This window comes from Amia ocellicauda, unplaced genomic scaffold, assembly GCF_036373705.1.
Source record: "Amia ocellicauda isolate fAmiCal2 unplaced genomic scaffold, fAmiCal2.hap1 HAP1_SCAFFOLD_93, whole genome shotgun sequence".
NCBI classification, from domain to species: Eukaryota; Metazoa; Chordata; class Actinopteri; order Amiiformes; family Amiidae; genus Amia; species Amia ocellicauda.
This window is the reverse complement of record NW_027103018.1, coordinates 105,930-128,194: the sequence shown is the minus strand read 5'-3', so window position 1 is coordinate 128,194 and position 22,265 is coordinate 105,930. Positions and strand designations below refer to the sequence as shown.

The following is a 22,265-nucleotide window of genomic DNA, read 5'->3' as shown; positions in this document are numbered from 1 at the left end:
ATCATTAAACAAAAAAGGTTATAAACACATTGACTACAATACCGGTTAGTAAGACGAAGGTGAGTCTCTCATTAGTATTGTTAGTCAGACATTCAATAACTATGCAGGTTAGTATTTATGTCAGGTAACTTCTCGTTATATATATATCAGTCTCATTAACGTTTAGGTGGAGAGAAAGATCCTATCATTACTTGTTACCACAATTTCCCTTAACTGATTATTATTCAATGATTAAGGATAGGCAGGGCCACCTATAATCTGGTGTCTATTAACTTGTGTCAATTTCAGACTAAACAGTTAAACAGGAATGAGAAGATATTTCTCGGCGTTGACAGATTTTATTTCTAAAATTATCAACAAAACAGTTGAATGCAACACACATTTATATTTAAGAAAACTAAATGATATAACACATTCTAGAGTTATGAATCACAGATTAACATTTCTAATTGATTTCTCAAATGTCATGAATCACAAACTCCAAACTGTTAAACTTATGTGAACTTCGTCACAGAGAGGCCTCTCTGGCTTCGGGCTCAGATAACAGCACACGGCACGAGGTCCGTGTGGTTTGGAACAAAGGCAGTCCGGTTCGGCTTTGTCCAAGAACTTCCACTCAGTCGATGCACCTGGAAGTTGGGGTTTCGCGAATGTAGAGTCTTTTCCAAACAGATTTTCCACTGGTTTGAAGGCTCCAAGGTTGTGCACAAAATCTTCTTTGTAAGCAGGGTTCCACCGTAGTTACTTGAAGACAAAGTCTTTGAGGAAAGCAGGGCCCTGTTCGTTCCAAGGGTCAAGTTTCTTAAGACTCAAATAGCTATTTAAATGACTTTCGTATTCAGTCGACTTAGTCAATTGTCCAGCTGGATGGCTGGGCACAGGCGGGCAGCGCAGTCTGTAAAGTTCTTTATTTAATAAAGTCCTTTAAAAGAATTCTTCGTACGGCTCAATCTCCTTCTCCCAGTTTAACCCTTCTGTTGCTGGTAAAGACTTAGTTGGTTTCTGGTTCCGGTTCTGGCAACAGAGATACAAGTTGAGCTGTGGCAGCGAGTTACTGGTTTAGGTGAGATAGAGAGAGAGATGCCGTGCGTTACCCTTTATACGCCTGTCAGATCAATAGGTGATTGGTTCTTTAGTTTGTGAGATTGGATTTCGGCTTCAGCCCCCAGTGTCCTATTGGAGGGGGGCTTGATTTATGACTGATGTCAATCCATGCCATCTTTTGGAAATGCCGGTTGGCACGGGTTCGTAGCTCTGTGTCGGGATTTCGGCTCTCGTCCATTTCAAAGAGTTTTTATTTCCTACAGGCCCCCTTCCCCAGACATCTCACAGCAGGGATTCCAAGCTATTTGGCCCATTCTTGGTGCCATCCTCCCAAGACTGTCACTTTGATGTAAACCAGTTCACATGCTGATGAGTTAAGGAAATCTGATAAATTTGGGGGGGAGAGGTCTTCTTTAGATCAGTGCTTCAGCTCAGAGCTAAAATGCTCTTATCAGAATACACCCAACATAACGCTACACTGGTTAATTCTGTTCTGGGAAAACCACAATCCTGCAGGTTTAATAAGTCTCTCTACACATCAGTCCCTGAGTACCTTCAACCAATGGTCATTTTGACCAATTAAGCCCAAGAATTGAGTCAATTAAGTTGTCATGGACTACCCAGTGAAGACGTGAACTAACGACTAGGTCACACTGTGAGCTCACCAGAGCAGACATTACACTGAGCTCACTGTGAGCTCACTTAGCGCTTTTCCAGCGACATGGTGCCGGTGCTGGAGCCGGAGCTGCTGCTCGGCCTGGGATCCAGCTGATCTTTTTTGAACCGGCCCGCTTTTCCACCGGTTTTGACGTCACTGGATGTGGGCGTTCCCAAGCATGGAGTAGAAGTGGAGAAACACAGCAATAGTAATCAGCACCGAGGCGACTGCGTCTTTAAACCCCATTTAACATCACAATCAAACTCATTCCGCGTCTATGGCAAATCGTAACCCTAATGTTACAAATGTTCCCTAAACACCTATTTTGCAGGATCAATAAAAAATTATTAGGATTTTTTAAACTTTTACTGACACACATAGTTAATAGCAATGTGTTATAACTTTACCGAAAATAATAATCTGTATATCTTTAATTGTTTAGACGTTATTAAGATATAATGCATCTTTCACATAGGGAACATTTGTAACATGTTAGGAAAAACAAACAAATGATTTGAAAATATTCATAATTACAGCATACAATTTGTCAGGCTTCATAACAATGGTATTTATAACATACTCTGTAAAAATCAAGCAAATAGCATTTGTGGTTCACGAGAAAATATGTATATATAATCAAAGCTATCAGACTATAGCAGCCGGTGTATGAAGACACATACGATTATACAGCATTATTTGGCAGCTTCGCAAGACCTAATTTGAAACGTTGTTGGTAAGTTAGATAATTAGTGGGGACCCGCTATTTGCAGTTCTTCCCCTCCATAATTGCTAAAATAAAGTTTTACTGACATTTTATTGACCCTACCACTGCATAGGGCACATCTGTAACATGAACGCTACTGAATGGCACATACATTGAAAACTACGGAGAACTGAGACAAATCCACTTTACACTTCATAAATAATCTTAAAACGTTTCCAACCAAGGCAACACCCACTTGAAATACGTTCATTCTCATTTTTGGTAAACAAAAAGAGAGATTGTTACATATGTTCCCTATGATGCATCTACAGAGAGAGAGAGAGAGAGACAGACAGACACTAACTCTCTCTCTCTCTCTCTCTCTCTCTCTCTCTCTCAGCTGGGAGTGTGTGGGAGGGGTCTGCAGTGAGCGGGAGTGCTGCTGAGAGCTCTGTCCTTTGGCTGCGTTTTTTTGTTGCTTTACTTTTTTCAGTTTGTTTATTTTGTCTTCTGTTTTCAGTGCTTTTCTTATTGTGGGGGAACAGGGGAGGGGAGGGGGGAGTACCGGTAGTTCTTCCCGGGTCGGGGGGTCGGACCCCCTGAATGCGTCTTTTGAAAAACTGACCCGACGCCATGGAGTCAAGATCGCTCCGGTGCAGTTCTGCCCCCTAGAGCAGTGTGTGTTAGCGGTTGGGGAGGTAGCAGGGTGTGAAAATATCAAGTCTGCTGCCATTGTTATCTTCTTAAAAACCACTGATCTGCTCAATCAGCTAGTGGCTAATGGCACAGTGTTAGACGACACTTTCACCCCGGTGTTGCCGCTCGCTGCTCCTGCCCGGAAGGTAACGCTGTCTAACGTCCCTCCGTTCATCCGCACCGGCTCGGGCAGCTGATGTCCGGCATTAAGAGGGTCCCGCTGGGCTGCAAAGCCCCGCAACTGAAACACGTCGTGTCCTTCCGAAGGCAGCTGTATATGATCCTCAATAACATCAATGAGGATCTTAATGTCTCCGAAGTTGGATCTCTCTTGCTGCCACCACCACGAAGATTGCTCTTTAGTAATGTTGGAAAGTCAAAGACAGCAACCGTCAGGGTTCTTGCATATGACGTATTCGTGCTGCACCTCTCTGCAAGGATCCAGGACAGTTTGTCAATGTAAACTCCAGTGCCTGGGAATATTTCCACCTAAAAGACAATGGTAAATAAAAAACAAGTTTATCCCCAAACTATTCTTATATTATGTTAAGTGGAATACATTATCAGTAAGGCTGTGATTTTGTTACAGAAATGTGTTATTAAAGACCATAGTATGTCTCAATTCTAAGTTTATTAATTTACAGACATAATAAAGTCAGTGAATCTGTGACACCCATAATTCAATTACATTCTTATTATCAACTATAACTATGAATATAACTGATAATGTAGCATCATTAGATTGTTTACAACCAATATTTGTTTTCAATATATATATTTTTACCTTGTCTTTGTAATATTGTAGACCAAGAGTGTTATACCTGTTTTGGTGATTCTTTGTCAGATTCAGAACAATTTGCTGTGGGGCTGTCAGAACCACTTGATGGTGACACACTTTTGTCTTCATTGCTGATAAATGTGGCTTTTGTTACAATTTTTTTCAGATTGTCCAAAAGGTCTGGAATCTCTGGAGAAAAAAACCTTAGTATTAAATGATAATCATTTCTAGTAATATATTTAATGCAAAGTGAAAACAAAACCATCAATGCCTGCAATTATACTTGAGAGACTTGCTCTATGTTATTGGCAAACTGACCTTTTTGTGGGTCATTAACATTAGCTACGAAAAAAATAAAAAAGATAAAATACAAGAATTTCCAGGTCTAATGTAATGCATATAGTCATTAATGTAGGATTATGAAGTTATGTTGAAAAACTTTATTTAATAATCAGTATTATTAAACTATTAGACAGTGCACATTAAGAGTCTGTATTGTGGTTCTAGATTACTTCAGTATGATCAACTATAATACATTACTCTGGAATCTAAATTACTGAAGAATAACATTTATCAAGGTAAGGAATTATTTGCTATAAATAAAAAAACTTACCATCAACCATACGGTTTCGAAGACATTGGTTTTCATTTTTAAGTCTTGTGTTTTCCTTTTCGAGCTGCTTAACGTTTTGCTGTAGCTCAACTTCACTGGACTCTTTAAATGTCTGTAGAATATGACGGGATCTAATTCTTGAAGCTCCATCGGTTTTCTTTCTTATTTTGTGCTGTATTCAGAGAGGAAAAGAGTTTAAAATGAAAATATATATATATATATATATATATATATATGAATATGATTAAAAAAAAACAATCCTGCAATACATTTATTTAATATTTGCAGTAATTATCTCACCGGTAACTGTGGTTCATCAAGGTCACTATCATCTGAAATTTGAAGTTTTTTGTTTGGTTTAGGTACTCTCTTCATTTTAGGACAGGGCATTTTTGTTAGGTCATTAAGTTTTCTTCTTAGTTCGCCTTCTTTTCCTAAAATAAAAATAAAATAAATAAAACCCTGCATTATGTCCACAGATATTTGGGGATTATATTTATTTGTCATAAAAATACTGTGCTTTGACCATACAAATTAAGATGAACAGCCAACACTGAATCAAAACTGAAGTTAAATTATATCTGGTTTAATTTATTTTGTGATTTGGGGGATTTTATTGTAAAGCACAACACACAATAAATCGTTCTTACAAATGCCAGTCAAGTATGACGAGTTTTAGCGCCCTCACCACCACCTACCATGTTATAAGAGTATGTTAGAAGTACAACACAATAATAACTTAAACATTCATTTCAAATATACTGTGATTGTATATATCAAATAGCATGTAAAGACTTTAATGTTTTTTTTTTTTTAAATAAACATTGTTACCAGTCATAATGATCTGCGCTTCATGGACAGGCCATCCACCTTTTGGAGGTTTGTTCGTGTCTCTCCACTCTGCTCTGAAGTTTCGAGTCGTCTCTTCGTCATCATCAGCAATGCTGAATAAATCAAAATTGCGAAAGCAAGCAGTGGGAATCACGCTGTAAGAGTCTTTGTCGACCCCGCTTTCCCACTTCACCAACGCGTGCATCACCGCCATACTACCTTCACCTTCTCGTCCGTTTTTCCCCCGACAAGTCACGGCACAAAAAACAGTCTCGCTCTGCATTCTGGTACTTGGCGTTCTTAATAACACCAACAGGGTGTAATCGCATAGACCACTCGAGTATAAAGTACTACATATCCCATCTGTTACAGTTTTTTTTCTTCTTCTGAAACTGCAAGCGCACTACATAAAGTTTGGCAAATGAAGAAATTTGGATGATGAGTTTACAATCTTATAAACAGTATTTAAGTAAACCTAGATATGCAATTCCAAAAAGAACAGCATCGAGATGGAGAAACAGGATACAAAAATAATAATACAATGTTTATACTTTTTGTATTTTAATTACAGTATGTAATTATTGCCTTTTGATTTACATTTACAGAAAAAGAACGGCGGCAAACGTGGACTACCCAACAAGAAGCAACAAAGTTACTAAAATATCAGATTCTCAGGTAAGCTTCATGCAGCCATACATGTATAATTATAAAATCAATCCAAAAAATAGACCTTGTTTACCCTACAACTGATTTGAGTGTTAATTCTATTTAAGATATAAAAAAATATTTTATTTTCTGAACTAATAATCTGTGAACATTCTATTATCTCTATAATTTTAATTAATACATTTATTTTATTATTGGTGGAACATTATGTTTTTCAGCTCAGATGATTTCACGTACCATCAATTTTTCTGTTAATAAATGTGCAAAAACAAATCAGATGGATAGGCCCCTACATATGAACATTAAGTTAAAGGCCTAGAGTGAGTGTTCTTCACTTCCAGTCATGGCGGGCCACAATCCAGCTCTTTGTAACTCATCAACAACCAAAGACCTGGGAAAAGGGTTAAATGGCTTCAGTTAAGCCAATTAGGTAATTAAGAGCTCAACTGGAAAAAAAACAGCAGGCATAGGGGTACTTTAGGACCACAGTCACTGATATAACCTACAATGTTGTTGTAATGAAAATCAGCAGACAGTGGGCCTCCTCCAGGACTAAGGTTGAGAAGCACTGGTCTTGAAGACCACAATAACAATCGACCTCAAGGGCTAGGGATATTCGAGGTGATGCTAAACCAGTCCTGAATGTTTAAATATAATGTTATTTTCTTGTAGTGTGCCGTTGCTGTTAATGCAACCAGTTATATTGAGCCATCAAATACAGAAGCTGACGAAAGACATCAACATGTAAATTTAGTTGTAAATTTAAAGTGTGTGTGAAAAGTATTTTGTATATGGAGATTAACCCATAGTTTCACAGATAAATTGTGGACCAGTGATATTCAGGATCTTCAAAACAAGTCCTGAATGCTCAAACTTAACACTTCTTTTTTTAGAGTGTCGTTGCTGTCAATCCAGCCAGTGATGTGGAGCCATCAGATACAGAAGCTGATGAAAAACAACATGTAAATTTCCTAAATTAATATGGTGCATCAGAATACTTATTTAGCACTTTCAACTGTTTCTTTGTGATTCCTAAAATTACTTTACAGGCTGGGGCTGGGGGAAGACACTGCGCCCGCCTGGAGAAGCCTGTACAAGCCCCCCTCAATAAGAGAGCTGGCAATCTGCAGTGGAGGGTGTTACACACCATTATTGCTGTCAATTCTTTTATTACTGTTCTTAACCCTGCTGTGTCCGACGCCTGCCCATTCTGTGCTCAGAGAGAGACCGTGTTTCACTGTTTCAGCACTTGCTCTCGGTTGTCACCCATTTTTAGTCTTTTAACTCGTCTTTTTACTGATCTTAACCTGATTTTTAACACAAAGGTTTTTATTTTAGGGGCGCGATACACCAGAAAGACCAAACATGTGGACCAGCTGGTAAACTTCTTGCTGGGCCAGGCTAAAATGGCCGTCTATAAGACTAGGAAGAACAGAGTGTGTGGGGAGGGCAGTGAGGATGCAGTGAGAGTGTTTGCCATGCTGGTCAAGTGCAGAGTCAGACTAGAGTTTAACTATTACAGGCTGATGAATGATTTGGAGAGTTTTGAACAGGTCTGGTGTATTAATGATGCCCTTTGTGAATTGTATGACGGGGAGTTGGTTTTTATTATGTAATTCATTTATAGGGTTTAGTATTTGATGGTTGTTTTGTTGTGTGTATTGGGTTGCTTTCTTTAAAAGTGTACAGATCAGTGGCGGAGTTAATGCTTGTTGGGGGGAGACAAACAAAGGGGAACACTATTTTTTATTTATTTATTTATTTTCTTTTGTATGAATTATTGCGTGTTGCAAACAGGCAATGAAGTCTGATAAAAGTCAAAAAGTCTCTCTCTCTCTCACACACACACACACAGCCAGCAAGACACACAGAGCCAGCCAGCTCAGCGATGACATCACAAACATCTCTCTCAGGTGACTCCTATGACATCACAGAGCACGTACATTCCGTTGCTTGCCGTCTGTCAACCACTCAGTCACTGCCAGCCAGACTGGCTGGCTGACTGGATGGTGGGGCTGCTTGCTGCTGCTGCGTACCTTAGCAAGCTTATTTGCTTGACCGGCCTTCCTCCTCCGCCCACATGCCCACCTATGTCCGATCTGCTGTTCACCTGGATCACAGCTCCGCCCCAACAAGGCAGAGCCTCCCAAGAATGGTACAAACTCACCCACGATCCCCTCCACGGAAAGCTATAGCAAAAGGCAAAAGCATTATACGTAATGAAGAGGAACCCGAGTCCAAGACGCATCCGACCAGCCATACATATTTGTGTGTATTAAAGATCACATTTTATTACATTTAGATTTTCTGTACTTTATTACATCTTTTTGTGATTTTTAAATGTATTGTTTCTTTTCCTTATATATGTATGTATGTATGTATGTATGTGTGTGTGTGTCTGTGTGAAAGTGTATGTGTTTGTGTGTCTCTGTGTGAAAGTGAGTGTGTGTGTGTCTGTCTCTGTGTTTGTGTGTCTGTCTCTGTGTGAAAGTGAGTGTGTGTGCGTGTGTCTGTCTGTGAAAGTGTGTGTGTGTGTGTGGGTGTGACAGTGTGTATGAGTGTCTGTCTGTCATGTAACTCGCACATCTGTGAGGGCACCATTTTTGCAGAAAGAGATGTACACATTTTGGAGCAACATATGCTGCCATCCAGACATCGTCTTTTCCAGGGACATCCCTGCATTTTTCAGCAGGATAACGCCAAACCACATTCTGCCCAGATTACAAGCGCATGGTTGCGTAGGCAGAGAGTGCGGGTGCTAGCATGGCCTGCCTGCAGTCCTGACCTGTCTCCGAATTGAGAATGTGTGGCGCACTATGAAGTGCAAATTAAGACAACGAAGGCCCTGTGCAGTTGCGCAGCTGAGGAAATGCATAATGGATGAATGGGGGGAAATCCCACTTGCTAAACTTAACCAAGTGGTGTCTTCAGTGCCCAAGTGCTTAATAAGTGTTATTAAAAGAAAAGGTGATGTTACATAGTGGTAAACAGTCGACTGTCCCAACTTTCTTGGTTTCTTTTCACTGCTAATGAGATGCTGTAGAGTGAGTTAGTTATATTGCTTTCAGGAGCTCTAATCGTATTGATGAGTTCATGCAGCATTTGTAATTGAATTTCAAAAAGAAATCCTTGCTGTCTGGCCTGTGTGTATGAGATGTACTCTGTCAATCTTTGGCTAACAACTGAAACATTGGTAGAACAGAAATGGCAACATAAAAAAGAAAAGTACATTTTAAAAGAGCACATTAAATAGGATGAATATACAGTTTTTTACAATCACTTTGTCACTAATTTCAGAACCTTGATGTCATTTTTCAAAACTCTAGACACAAAACTCAAAACGGTCATCACTTGTAACACAGGCTGTCCAATGTTCAAAACATTGCATTGTGCATTCATATCTTTAAAGAAACCTTGCACTTGCAGACTTGTTGGTTCAAATAATTCATTTATCATGAAATACCATAGTAACATTTATTTAGATCACCCACACAGAAGATACCAATAGTTTCACTGTGTAGTTGTTCGTACAATCATTAAATATTGTAGTACAAAATATGTGATACATGTTTCATTATGGTACTACACATAAATACATCACTGTAAAAGGACTAGTAGAGAGAATACTACAGACACAGTGGAATCATTGAACAAAATCTGAAATGTATTGATGCAATACAATCAAATCACACCATAGGTTTCTTTGAATCCATGCAACAATAATTAGCTACAAAAAAGAACAAAACTACAGTAAAATGTCAACTGCAGTGTTCCTCACCTGGCTTAGTGTAAAACAAAGGATTGATTACTGTACTTCTGAATTTCCATCAGCCCTGTGTTCAGGTTCAGGTTCTCACAACCATTTTTCACAAGAGGCATCTTGAAACTGAACATACCTGAACATACTCAGTCATCAGCTGCTTCACTCTGTCTGCATTTCTTTCAAAAGGCACACTATACTCTGTGCTACACATTGGTATGCAGTATACAGTCATTTGACAATTGAGAGTAGCCTAATGTTTAGTGCATGCTGAAGACTTGCCGCTTCTCAGTACGGAAATTTCTGATGATTGAGGCCACAGTTGATCCTGAGTTGATTCTGAGGTTTGATTGAATCATTGTAGCTGCCTCAGTCATGGTCATGCCATGATTTACAACATGCTCTACAACTATTTCTCGGATTTCACTGGACACTATTTGCTGTTGCTGCCGCTGTCTGGTCCGTGGCCTTGTCCTCTACCACGTTCCCCCAACACCTCTCAAATGAGGCCCATGGCTGCCTCTCTGGTGAGGCCTAAGCCCTCCTCTATGACGAGGCCCACGACCACCTCTCAGAAGGGGTGCATGTCCCCTTCCATTCCTTTGACCACCACGTCTTCCTCCTCCCACTGCTTGACCTCTATTGTGACCTGGATGACTTGCCGGCTCCATGTTATCACTGTGTTGCTGGGGTGGATAGCACTCAATTCACTCGATACTCGTACCACAATGTGAAATCAATCATCAATAACCAGTTGGCAGTATTGGAAAAGCAATTACAAGGGCCTGCATACATACAGTAATGTCAAATCTGATGTGGAAGAACAATCATCTTCAACCAGGTTGGAGCGTTAGTTGCAATGCCTTTAATACACGCAGCGTGGAGAGGAACAGTGACTCAAGTAGATCCCAAAGTCGCTCTGCCTTCATTTTAACAGTCAGAGCTTTTATACACAAAAATCAAAGAGCTGGTTATAATCAGAAAGTCATTACTATGTTATCTTAAAAGTTAGCTAAGCAGAATTTATATCATTATAGGACAGAGTTCATAGATCAACACATGGATTAGGGAGCAGGCACTTCAATCATACTGTTTGACATTGTCTCCAAGATTCTCATCGTAAATAACAAACAGAAATCAAACTACCTTCTGGCCTGACCTTCTAGCTTGACCTTATCTTTCTTAAGTATACAAGAGAGAAAAACAGGTATTAGAGAAAGAATTTCTAACTTTCCTTCCACACTGCAAACATGGTGTGGAAAAGTGCTACATGATGATGAATGATGATGAAATATTACATCCATAGATAATGTAGTCCAACTGGTTCATGCTCCTCGTTTATTGATGTCAATGGATCTCATTATCCTGAAACTTTCATGATCGAAACATGGAATATTGTTTGTCAGTTTCCATAAAATTATGCATTAAGAGTAATGCAACAGTCACTTATCATTTTGAGCAGCTGTATCAATTGATAGTTAGATCTTTGTAATGAAATGAATAGACAGTGATCTCAGATGTAATGTGTGAATTGCATTTTGAAATGGTAATACTTTGATGTTAAGTTGTGTCATTTTAGTTCAATGAACAAATGATCTGAGGTTGATGTGTATTGTATCCAAGCAATTGTAAAAAAGTGTTAGAGTTTTGAAAAATGTGCATTTTGATCATCGGGTGTGAGTTTAGTGTCTAGAGTTTTGAAAAATGACATCAAGGTTCTGAAATGAGTGCCAAAGTGATTGTAAAAAAGTGTAATATCAGGGGACAGTGGCTATTAGTGATCTGGCCTTCCGTGGCCTCTGTATTAATGTAACAGGTCACATTGTATGTGTACACTGATACTTGATAGTATAATATAGTACAAGTAAAAAACATACATAGGTATCATAGAAGTATTTTGCAGAAATGATTATGGATAGTTATCAAAATGGAGAGGAAATGCTAAATCCAGTCTCCCCAGGCTGAGCTTCTATTGCTGCACCTGCTGGCCCCACTATATGGATAGAGCCACACCAAGTACAAGAGTCTCCCCATTGCTATTTATATCTCCCTATCCAGTCTTATATACGTGTCAGGGTGGGGTGCCTATTCCCCTGCATGCTTTGAAACCTATAGCACCTGGGACGCACACTTGGGATCCGGTTCCTCTGCCCCTCACATACACATGAGGAATCCCAGGTGCTCAATACGTCATACTGTCTCTTTCATCTCATGTGTAAACTATGGACAAATACATGACTAAACGTGTTTAGTTGCTTTTCCCAGAATGCTTTGCGCCACGATATGCAAATAACGGGGACTATGATTGGCTCCCTGACATTACCCACACTGCGACTGATGCTACCCATTTCACTACCCAACAAAGACCCATAATATGCGTGTGTCTGTCTGTCTGTCTGTCAAAGTATGTGTGTGTGTTTCTGTGTGTGTCTGTGTCTGTCTGTCTGTGTGTGAAAGTGTGTGTGTGTCTGTCTGTCTGTCTGTCATGTAACTTGCACATCTGTGAGGGCACCACTAATGCAGAAAGAGATGTACACATATTGTTTATTTTCCATATATATGTATGTATGTATGTATGCATGTCCAATTGCTTTGACAATACAAATGAATTGAATTGAGAGGGAGAGAGAGAGTAAGAGAGAGAGAGAGAGACATACAGACAGACAGACAGAGAGACACACACACACACACACACACACACACACAGAGAGCCAGCCAGCCAGCTCAGCGATGACATGACGAGCCTCTCTCAGCTTACTGCTATGACATCACAGAGCACGTACATTCCGTTTAACAAATCGTTAAACAAAAAAGGTTATAAACACATTGACTACAATACCGGTTAGTAGAACGAAGGTGAGTCTCTCGTTAGTATTATTAGTCAGACATTAAATAACTACGCAGGTTAGTATTTATGTCAGGTAACTTCTCGTTATATATATATCAGTCACATTTACGTTTAGGTGCCGAGAAAGATCCTATTTGTTACCACAATTTCCCTTAACTGATTATTATTCAATGATTAAGGATAGGCAGGGCCACCAATAATCTAATGTCTATTAACTTGTGTCAATTTCAGACTAAACAGTTAAACAGGAATGAGAAGATATTTCTCGGCGTTGACAGATTTTATTTCTAAAATTATCAACAAAACAGTTTAATGCAACTCACATTTATATTTAAGAAAACTAAATGATATTACACATTCTAGAGTTATGAATCACAGATTAACATTTCTAATTGATTTCTCAAATGTCATGAATCACAAACTCCAAACTGTTAAACTTATGTGAACTTCGTCGCAGAGAGGCCTCTCTGGCTTCGGGCTCAGATAACAGCACACGGCACGAGGTCCGTGTGGTTTGGAACAAAGGCAGTCCGGTTCGGCTTTGTCCAAGAACTTCCACTCAGTCGATGCACCTGGAAGTTGGGGTTTCGGGAATGTAGAGTCGTTTCCAAACAGATTTTCCATTGGTTTGAAGGCTCCAAGGTTGTGCACAAAATCTTCTTTGTAAGCATGGTTCCACCGTAGTTACTTGAAGACGAAGTCTTTGAGGAAAGCAGGGCCCTGTTTGTTCCAAGGGTCAAGTTTCTTAAGACTCAAATAGCTATTTAAGTGACTGACACTTTCGTATTCAGTCGACTTAGTCAATTGTCCAGCTGTAAAACTCCACTGATCAGGTGGGTCTGTGAAGTTATTTATTTAATAAAGTCCTTTAAAATAATTCTTCGCTCAATCTCCTTCTCATAGTTTAACTCTTCTGTTGCCGGCAAAGACTTGGTTGGTTTCTGATTCCGGTTCTGGCAACAGAGCTACAGGTTGAGCTGTGGCAGCGAGTTTCTGGTTCAGGTGAGAGAGAGAGAGAGAGAAAGACTGTCCGCTGTTCCTTATAGTCTGTCAGATCAGTAGGTGATTGGTCCCTGAGTTCTTGAGATTGGATTTCGGTTTCAGCCCCCAGTGTCCTATTGGAGGGAGGCTTTATTTATGACTGATGTCAATCCATGCCATCTTTTGGAAATGCCGGTTGGCCTGGGTTCGTAGCTCTATGTCGGGATTTCGGCTCTCATCCACTTCAAAGAGTTTTTATCACCTACAGGCCCCTTTCTCCAGACATCTCATAGCAGAATTCCAAACTATTTGGCCTCTTCTCGGTGCCATCCTCCCCAAAACTGTCACTTTGATGCAAACCAGTTCCAAGCTGATGAGCTAAGGAAATCTGATAACTTTGGGGGGGGAGAGGTCTTCTTTAGATCAGTGCTTCAGCTCAGAGCCCAAATGCTCTTATCCAAATACACCCAACATAACGCTACATATGTATGTATGTATGTATATATGTGTAGAAGGAAAATTAGAAATTATTTTCTTACACCTGTTTTTCTCTCTTGTATACTTAAGAAAGATACGGTCAAGCTAGAAGGTCAGCCCAGAAGATAGTTTGATTTCTGTTTGTTATTTACGATGAGAACCTTGGAGACATTGTCAAACGGTATGACCTACGTGCCTGTTCCCTAAAACCATGTGTTGACCTATGAACTCTGTTCTATAATGATATATGTTCTGCTTAGTTAGCCTTTAAGATAACATAGTAATGACTTTCTAGCATGTATGGATGTATGTATGTATGTATATATATATATATATATATATATATATATCTATATATGTATGTATGTCCAATTGCTTTGACAATACAAATGAATTGAATTGAGAGGAAGAGAGAGAGAGAGAGAGAGAGAGAAAGAGAGAGAGAGAGACAGACAGACAGACAGACAGCTCAGCGATGACATCACGAGCCTCTCTCAGCTGACTGCTATGACATCACAGAGCACGTACATTCCGTTGCTTGTCGTCTGTCAACCACTCAGTCACTGCTAGCCAGACTGTCCCTAAGACAAAGTGTACAATACTTCAATTATATCTCCTCCAGACAGATAAAGAGTATTAAGAGCTACGATGAAGATACCCAGGAGACGTAAAAAGCTTGCATCACCTGGTATTTCCTGGAGGTCACCCATCCAAGTACTAACAAGGCCCTGGCCCGTTTAGTTTCCAAGGTCTGACGAGACCGGGCACGTTCAGGACGGTGTGGCCGCAAGCCGAAATGCCTGGCTGCATGATGTCTCTTAAAGGCTGACGGGTGTTGACGGAATTTCCAGCAAAAAATAAAAAATAAAAAAATAAAAAAATGGAGGGAAAAATAACAGTGCAGGAAAGGGTGTTGAAAGTAGCCGGGAACGTGTACAATTCTTCAATTATATCTCCTCCAGACAGAAAGAGAGTATTAAGAGCTACGATGAAGTTACCCAGGAGACGTAAAAAGCTTGCAGCACCTGGTATTTCTAGGAGATCTCCCATCCAAGTACTGACCAGGCCATGCCCCGTTTAGCTTCCGAGATCTGACGAGACGGGGTGCGTCCAGGACGGTGTAGCCGCAAGCCGAGAGGCCTGGCTGCATGATGTCTCTTAAAGGCTGACGGGTGTTGACGGAACTTCCAGCAAATAAAAAAAGAAAAATGGAGGGAAAAATATCAGTTCAGCAAAGGGTGTTGAAAGTAGCCGGGTACGAGTACATTTCTTCAATTATATCTCCTCCAGACAGAAAGAGAGTATTAAGATCTACGATGATGTTACCCAGGAGACGTATAAAGCTTGCAGCACCTGGTATTTCCAGGAGGTCACCCATCCAAGTACTGACCAGGCCCTGCCCTGTATAGCTTCCGAGATCTGATGAGATCGGTCGCGTTCAAGACGGCATGGCCGCAAGCCGAGACGCCTGGCAGCATGATGTCTCTTAAAGGCGGGCGGGTTTTGACGGACCTTCCAGCAAAAAAAAAAAAGAAAAAAGAAAAATGGAGGGAAAAATATCAGTGCAGCAAAGGGTGTTGAAAGTTGCCGGGTACGTGTACATTTCTTCAATTGTATCTTCTCCTGACAGAAAGAGAGTATTAAGAGCTACGATGAAGTTACCCAGGAGACGTAAAAAGTTTGCAGTACCTAGTTTTTCCAGGAGGTCACCAATCCAAATACTGACCAGGTCCTGCCACGTTTTGCTTCCTAGATCTGACAAGATCGGGCGCGTTCAGGACGGTGTGGCCGCAAGCCAAAAAGCCTGGCTGCATGATGTCTCTTAAAGGCTGGCGGGTATTGACGGAACTTCCAGCAAAAAAAAGAAAAATGGAGGGAAAAATACCAGTGCAGCAAATGGTGTTGAAAGTAGCCGGGTACGTGTACAAATCCTCAATTATAACACCTCCAGACAGAAAGAGAGTATTAAGAGCTACAATGAAGTTACTCAGGAGACTAAAAAGCTTGCAGCACCAGGTATTTCCAGAAGGTCTCCCATCCAAGTACTGACCAGGTCTTGCCCCGTTTAGCTTCCGAGATCTGATGAGATCGGGCGCGTTCAGGACGGTGTGGCCGCAAACCTAGAGGCCTGGCTGCATGATGTCTCTAAAAGGCTGGCGGGTATTGACGGAACATCCAAGAATTTTTTTTTTTTTAAAAATAGAAAAATGGAGGGAAAAATATCAGTGCAGGAAAGGGTGTTGAATGTAGCCGGGTACGTGTACAATACTTCAATTATATCTCCTCCAGACAGAAAGAGAGTATTAAGAGCTACGATGAAGTTACCCAAGTGACGAAAAAAGCTTGCAGCACCTGGTATTTCCAGGAGGTCACCCATCCAAATACTAACCAGGCCCTGCCCCGTTTAAATTCCAAGATCTGATGAGATCGGGGGCGTTCAGGACGGTGTGGCTGCAAGCCAAGAGGCCGGGCTGCATGATGTCTCTTAATGGTTGGCGGGTTTTGACGGAACATCCAGCAAAAAAAAAAAAGAGAAATGGAGGGAGAAATACCAGTGCAGCAAAGGGTGTTGAAAGTAGCCGGGTACGTGTACAATTCTTCAATTATATCTCCTGCAGACAGAAAGAGAGTATTAAGAGCTACGATGAAGTTACCCAGGAGACGTAAAAAGCTTGCAGCACCTGGTATTTCTAGGAGGTCAGCCATCCAAGTACTGACCAGGCCCTGCCCCGTTTAGCTTCCGAGATCTTACGAGATCGGGCGCATTCAGGACGGTGTGGCCACAAGCCGAGAGGCCTGGCTGCATGACGTCTCTTAAAGGTTGGCGGATATTGACGAACTGCCAGCAAAAAAAAAAAAGAAAAATGGAGGGAAAAATATCAGTGCAGCAAAGGCTGTTGAAAGTAGCCGGGTACGTGTACAATTCTTCAATAATATCTCCTCCAGACTGAAAGAGAGTATTAAGAGCTACGATGAAGTTACCCAGGAGACGTAAAAAGCTTGCAGCACCTGGTATTTCCAGGAGGTCACCCAACCAAGTACTGACCAGACCCTGCCCCGTTTAGCTTCCGAGATATGATGAGATCAGGCGCGTTCAGGACGGTGTGGCCGCAAGCCGAGAGGCCTGGCTGCATGATGTCTCTTAAAGGCAGGCAAGTATTGACGGAACTTCCAGCAAAAAAAAAAAAAAAAAAAAATAGAAAAAGGGAGGGAAAAATATCAGTGCAGCAAAGGGTGTTGAAAGTAGCCGGGTACGTGTACAATTCTTCAATTATATCTCCTCCAGACAGAAAGAGAGAATTAAGAGCTACGATAAAGTTACCCAGGAGACGTAAAAGCTTGCAGCACCAGGTATTTCCAGGAGGTCTCCCATCCAAGTACTGACCAGGCCCTGCCCCATTCAGTTTCCGAGATCTGACGAGATCGGGCGCGTTCAGGATGGTGTGGCCGCAAGCCGAGATCCTGGCTGCATGATGTCTCTTAAAGGCTGGCGGGTATTGACGGAACTGCCAGCAAAAAAAAAAAAGAGAAATGGAGGGAGAAATACCAGTGCAGCAAAGGGTGTTGAAAGTAGCTGGGTACGTGTACAATACTTCAATTATATCTCTTCCAGACAGATAGAGAGTATTAAGAGCTACGATGAAGTTACCCAGGAGACGTTAAAAGCTTGCAGCACCAGGTATTTCCTGGAGGTCTCCCATCCAAGTACTGATCAGGCCCTGCCCCGTTTAGCTTCCGAGATCTGACGAGATCGGGCGCTTTCAGGACAATGTGGCCGCAAGCCAAGAGGCCTGGCTGCATGATGTCTCTTAAAGGCTGGCGGGTATTGACGGAACTTCCAGCAAAAAAAAAAAAAAAAAAAAAAAGAAAAAGAAAAATGGAGGGAAAAATATCAGTGCAGTAATGGGTTTTGAAAGTAGCCGGGTACGTGTACAATTCTTCAATTATATCTCCTCCAGATTGAAAGAGAGTATTAAGAGCTACGATGAAGTTACACAGGAGACGTAAAAAGCTTGCAGCACCTGGTATTTCCAGGAGGAAACCCATCCAAGTACTGACCAGGCCCTGCCCCGTTTGGCTTCCGAGATCTGACGAGATCGGGCGCGTTCAGGACGGTGTGGCCGCAAGCCAAGATGCCTGGCGGCATGATGTCTCTTAAAGGCTGGCGGGTATTGACGGAACAGCCAGCAAAAAAAAAAGAGAAATGGAGGGAAAAATATCAGTGCAGCTAAGGCTGTTGAAAGTAGCCGGGTACGTGTACAACTCTTCAATTATATCTCCTCCAGACAGAAAGAGAGAATTAAGAGCTACGATGAAGTTACCCAGGAGACGTAAAAAGTTTGCAGCACCTCGTATTTCCAGAAGGTCACCCATAAAAGTACTGACCAGGCCCTGCCCCGTTTAAATTCTGAGATCTGACGAGATCGGGCGCGTTCAGGACGGTGTGGCCGCAAGCCGAGAGGCCTGGCTGCATGATGTCTCTTAATGGCTGGCGGGTATTGACAGAACTTCCAGCAAAAAAAAAAAAAAAAAAAAAAGAAAAAGAAAAATGGAGGGAAAAATATCAGTGCAGTAATGGGTTTTGAAAGTAGCCGGGTACGTGTACAATTCTTCAATTATATCTCCTCCGGACAGAAAGAGAGTATTAAGAGCTACGATGAAGTTACCCAGGAGACGTATAAAGCTTGCAGCACCTGGCATTTCTAGGAGGTCACCCATCCAAGTACTGACCAGGTCCTGCCCCGTTTAGCTTCCGAGATCTGACGAGATCGGGCGCGTTCAGGATGGTGTGGCCGCAAGCCGAGACGCCTTGCTGCATGATGTCTCTTAAAGGCTGGCGGGTATTGACGGAACTGCCAGCAAAAAAAAAAAAGAAAAATAGAGGGAAAAATACCAGTGCAGCAAAGGCTGATGAAAGTAGCCGGGTACGTGTACAATTCCTCAATTATAACACCTCCAGACAGATAGAGAGTATTAAGAGCTACGATTAAGTTTCCCAGGAGACGTAAGAAGCTTGCAGCACCAGGTATTTCCTGGAGGTCTCCCATCCAAGTACTGACCAGGCCCTGCCCCGTTTAGCTTCCGAGATCTAACGAGATCAGGCGCGTTCAGGACAATGTGGCCGCAAGCCAAGAGGCCTGGCTGCATGATGTCTCTTAAAGGCTGGTGGGTATTGACGGAACTTCCAGCAAAAAAATAAAATAAAAAAAGAAAAATAGAGGGAAAAATACCAGTGCAGCAAAGGGTGTTGAAAGTAGCCGGGTACGTGTACAATTCTTCAATTATATATTCTCCAGACAGAAAGAGAGTATTAAGAGCTACGATGAAGTTCCCCAGGAGACGTAAAAAGCTGGCAGCACCTGGTATTTCCAGACGATCTCCCATCCAAGTACTGACCAGGTCCTGTCCCGTTTAGTTTCCGAGATCTTCCGAGATCGGGCGCGTTCAGGACTGTGTGTCCGCAAGCCGAGAGGCCTGGTTGCATGATGTCTCTTAAAGGCTGGCGGATATTGACGGAACTTACAGAAATAATAATAAAGAAAAAGAAAAATGGAGGGAAAAATATCAGTGCAGCAATGGGTGTTGAAAGTAACCGGGTACGTGTACAATACTTCAATTTTATCTCCTCCAGACAGAAAGAGAGTATTAAGAGCTACGATAAACTTACCCAGCAGACGTAAAAAGCTTGCAGCACCTGGTATTTCCAGGAGGTCTCCCATCCAAGTACTGACCAGGCCCTGCCCCATTCAGTTTCCGAGATCTGACGAGATCGGGCGCGTTCAGGATGGTGTGGCCGCAAGCCGAGATCCTGGCTGCATGATGTCTCTTAAAGGCTGGCGGGTATTGACGGAACTGCCAGCAAAAAAAAAAAAGAGAAATGGAGGGAGAAATACCAGTGCAACAAAGGGTGTTGAAAGTAGCCGGGTACGTGTACAATTCTTCAATTATATCTCCTCCAGATTGAAAGAGAGTATTAAGAGCTACGATGAAGTTACACAGGAGACGTAAAAAGCTTGCAGCACCTGGTATTTCCAGGAGGAAACCCATCCAAGTACTGACCAGGCCCTGCCCCGTTTGGCTTCCGAGATCTGACGAGATCGGGCGCGTTCAGGACGGTGTGGCCGCAAGCCAAGATGCCTGGCGGCATGATGTCTCTTAAAGGCTGGCGGGTATTGACGGAACAGCCAGCAAAAAAAAAAAAGAGAAATGGAGGGAAAAATATCAGTGCAGCTAAGGCTGTTGAAAGTAGCCGGGTACGTGTACAACTCTTCAATTATATCTCCTCCAGACAGAAAGAGAGAATTAAGAGCTACGATGAAGTTACCCAGGAGACGTAAAAAGTTTGCAGCACCTCGTATTTCCAGAAGGTCACCCATAAAAGTACTGACCAGGCCCTGCCCCGTTTAAATTCTGAGATCTGACGAGATCGGGCGCGTTCAGGACGGTGTGGCCGCAAGCCGAGAGGCCTGGCTGCATGATGTCTCTTAATGGCTGGCGGGTATTGACAGAACTTCCAGCAAAAAAAAAAAAAAAAAAAAAAAGAAAAAGAAGAATGGAGGGAAAAATATCAGTGCAGTAATGGGTTTTGAAAGTAGCCGGGTACGTGTACAATTCTTCAATTATATCTCCTCCGGACAGAAAGAGAGTATTAAGAGCTACGATGAAGTTACCCAGGAGACGTAAAAAGCTTGCAGCACCTGGCATTTCTAGGAGGTCACCCATCCAAGTACTGACCAGGCCCTGCCCCGTTTAAATTCCAAGATCTGATGAGATCGGGGGCGTTCAGGACGGTGTGGCCGCAAGCCGAGAGGCCTGGCTACAAGATGTCTCTTAATGGCTGGCGGGTATTGACGGAACTTCCAGCAAAAAAAAAAAAAAAAAAAAAAGAAAAAGAAAAATGGAGGGAAAAATATCAGTGCAGTAATGGGTTTTGAAAGTAGCCGGGTACGTGTACAATACTTCAATTATATCTCCTCCAGACTGATAGAGAGTATTAAGAGCTACGATAAAGTTACCCAGGAGACGTAAAAGCTTGCAGCACCAGGTATTTCCAGGAGGTCTCACATTCATGTACTGACCAGGTCCTGCCCCGTTTAGCTTCCGAGATCTGACGAGATCGGGCGCGTTTAGGATGGTGTGGCCGCAAGCCGAGATGCCTGGCTGCATGATGTCTCTTAAAGGCTGGCGGGTATTGACGGAACTGCCAGCAAAAAAAAAAAAGAAAAATAGAGGGAAATATACCAGTGCAGCAAAGGGTGTTGAAAGTAGCCAGGTACGTGTACAATTCTTCAATTATATCTCCTGGAGACAGAAAGAGAGTATTAAGAGCTACGATGAAGTTACCCAGGAGACGTAAAAAGCTTGCAGCACCTGGTATTTCTAGGAGGTCTCCCATCCAAGTACTGACCAGGCCCTGCCCCGTTTAGCTTCCGAGATCTGACGAGATCGGGCGCATTCAGGACGGTGTGGCCGCAAGCCGAGAGGCCTGGCTACATGATGTCTTTTAAAGGCTGGCGGATATTGACGGAACTTCCAGCAAAAAAATAAAATAAAAAGAAAAATGGAGGGAAAAATATCAGTGCAGCAAAGGGTGTTGAAAGTAGCCTAGTACGTGTACAATTCTTCAATTATATCTCCTCCAGACAGAAAGAGAGTATTAAGAGCTACGATGAAGTTACCCAGGAGACGTAAAAGGCTTGCAGCACCTGGTATTTCTCGGAGGTCTCCCATCCAAGTACTGACCAGGCCCTGCCCCGTTTAGCTTCCGAGATCTGACGAGATCGGGCGCGTTCAGGATGGTGTGGCCGCAAGCCGAGATGCCTGGCTGCATGATGTCTCTTAAAGGCTGGCGGGTATTGACGGAACTGCCAGCAAAAAAAAAAAGAAAAATAGAGGGAAATATACCAGTGCAGCAAAGGGTGTTGAAAGTAGCCGGGTACGTGTACAATTCTTCAATTATATCTCCTGGAGACAGAAAGAGAGTATTAAGAGCTACGATGAAGTTACCCAGGAGACGTAAAAAGCTTGCAGCACCTGGTATTTCTAGGAGGTCTCCCATCCAAGTACTGACCAGGCCCTGCCCCGTTTAGCTTCCGAGATCTGACGAGATCGGGCGCATTCAGGACGGTGTGGCCGCAAGCCGAGATGCCTGGCTACATGATGTCTTTTAAAGGCTGGCAGGTATTGACGGAACTTCCAGCAAAAAAAAA

General features: G+C 42.1%; 11 non-coding genes and 13 pseudogenes across 11 annotated transcripts; all 24 read right to left on the bottom strand.

The window, feature by feature from the left end:
* Positions 1-8,113: 8,113 nt before the first annotated feature.
* LOC136745910 (U5 spliceosomal RNA) lies at positions 8,114-8,228 on the bottom strand. The gene has a single exon (XR_010816204.1). It is a non-coding gene; the product is annotated as a U5 spliceosomal RNA (small nuclear RNA).
* Positions 8,229-14,728: 6,500 nt separating this feature from the next.
* On the bottom strand, positions 14,729-14,847 carry LOC136745875 (uncharacterized; annotated as a pseudogene).
* A 221-nt stretch (positions 14,848-15,068) lies between these two features.
* On the bottom strand, positions 15,069-15,187 carry LOC136745877 (uncharacterized; annotated as a pseudogene).
* A 209-nt stretch (positions 15,188-15,396) lies between these two features.
* On the bottom strand, positions 15,397-15,515 carry LOC136745746 (5S ribosomal RNA). The gene has a single exon (XR_010816178.1). It is a non-coding gene; the product is annotated as a 5S ribosomal RNA (ribosomal RNA).
* Positions 15,516-15,732: 217 nt separating this feature from the next.
* Positions 15,733-15,851, bottom strand: LOC136745905 (uncharacterized; annotated as a pseudogene).
* A 205-nt stretch (positions 15,852-16,056) lies between these two features.
* On the bottom strand, positions 16,057-16,175 carry LOC136745754 (5S ribosomal RNA). Its single transcript, XR_010816185.1, has one exon. It is a non-coding gene; the product is annotated as a 5S ribosomal RNA (ribosomal RNA).
* A 220-nt stretch (positions 16,176-16,395) lies between these two features.
* LOC136745915 (5S ribosomal RNA) lies at positions 16,396-16,514 on the bottom strand. Its single transcript, XR_010816209.1, has one exon. It is a non-coding gene; the product is annotated as a 5S ribosomal RNA (ribosomal RNA).
* Positions 16,515-16,724: 210 nt separating this feature from the next.
* On the bottom strand, positions 16,725-16,843 carry LOC136745759 (uncharacterized; annotated as a pseudogene).
* A 209-nt stretch (positions 16,844-17,052) lies between these two features.
* LOC136745816 (uncharacterized) lies at positions 17,053-17,171 on the bottom strand (annotated as a pseudogene).
* Positions 17,172-17,391: 220 nt separating this feature from the next.
* LOC136745803 (uncharacterized) lies at positions 17,392-17,510 on the bottom strand (annotated as a pseudogene).
* A 209-nt stretch (positions 17,511-17,719) lies between these two features.
* LOC136745748 (5S ribosomal RNA) lies at positions 17,720-17,838 on the bottom strand. Its single transcript, XR_010816180.1, has one exon. It is a non-coding gene; the product is annotated as a 5S ribosomal RNA (ribosomal RNA).
* Positions 17,839-18,065: 227 nt separating this feature from the next.
* On the bottom strand, positions 18,066-18,184 carry LOC136745938 (5S ribosomal RNA). The gene has a single exon (XR_010816230.1). It is a non-coding gene; the product is annotated as a 5S ribosomal RNA (ribosomal RNA).
* A 208-nt stretch (positions 18,185-18,392) lies between these two features.
* Positions 18,393-18,511, bottom strand: LOC136745871 (uncharacterized; annotated as a pseudogene).
* Positions 18,512-18,737: 226 nt separating this feature from the next.
* LOC136745934 (5S ribosomal RNA) lies at positions 18,738-18,856 on the bottom strand. The gene has a single exon (XR_010816227.1). It is a non-coding gene; the product is annotated as a 5S ribosomal RNA (ribosomal RNA).
* Positions 18,857-19,066: 210 nt separating this feature from the next.
* Positions 19,067-19,185, bottom strand: LOC136745793 (uncharacterized; annotated as a pseudogene).
* Positions 19,186-19,403: 218 nt separating this feature from the next.
* LOC136745896 (uncharacterized) lies at positions 19,404-19,522 on the bottom strand (annotated as a pseudogene).
* A 216-nt stretch (positions 19,523-19,738) lies between these two features.
* On the bottom strand, positions 19,739-19,857 carry LOC136745796 (uncharacterized; annotated as a pseudogene).
* Positions 19,858-20,066: 209 nt separating this feature from the next.
* Positions 20,067-20,185, bottom strand: LOC136745937 (5S ribosomal RNA). The gene has a single exon (XR_010816229.1). It is a non-coding gene; the product is annotated as a 5S ribosomal RNA (ribosomal RNA).
* A 210-nt stretch (positions 20,186-20,395) lies between these two features.
* Positions 20,396-20,514, bottom strand: LOC136745870 (uncharacterized; annotated as a pseudogene).
* Positions 20,515-20,741: 227 nt separating this feature from the next.
* LOC136745788 (uncharacterized) lies at positions 20,742-20,860 on the bottom strand (annotated as a pseudogene).
* Positions 20,861-21,085: 225 nt separating this feature from the next.
* On the bottom strand, positions 21,086-21,204 carry LOC136745843 (uncharacterized; annotated as a pseudogene).
* Positions 21,205-21,414: 210 nt separating this feature from the next.
* LOC136745855 (5S ribosomal RNA) lies at positions 21,415-21,533 on the bottom strand. The gene has a single exon (XR_010816194.1). It is a non-coding gene; the product is annotated as a 5S ribosomal RNA (ribosomal RNA).
* Positions 21,534-21,749: 216 nt separating this feature from the next.
* LOC136745930 (5S ribosomal RNA) lies at positions 21,750-21,868 on the bottom strand. The gene has a single exon (XR_010816223.1). It is a non-coding gene; the product is annotated as a 5S ribosomal RNA (ribosomal RNA).
* Positions 21,869-22,077: 209 nt separating this feature from the next.
* LOC136745844 (5S ribosomal RNA) lies at positions 22,078-22,196 on the bottom strand. The gene has a single exon (XR_010816193.1). It is a non-coding gene; the product is annotated as a 5S ribosomal RNA (ribosomal RNA).
* Positions 22,197-22,265: the final 69 nt, after the last annotated feature.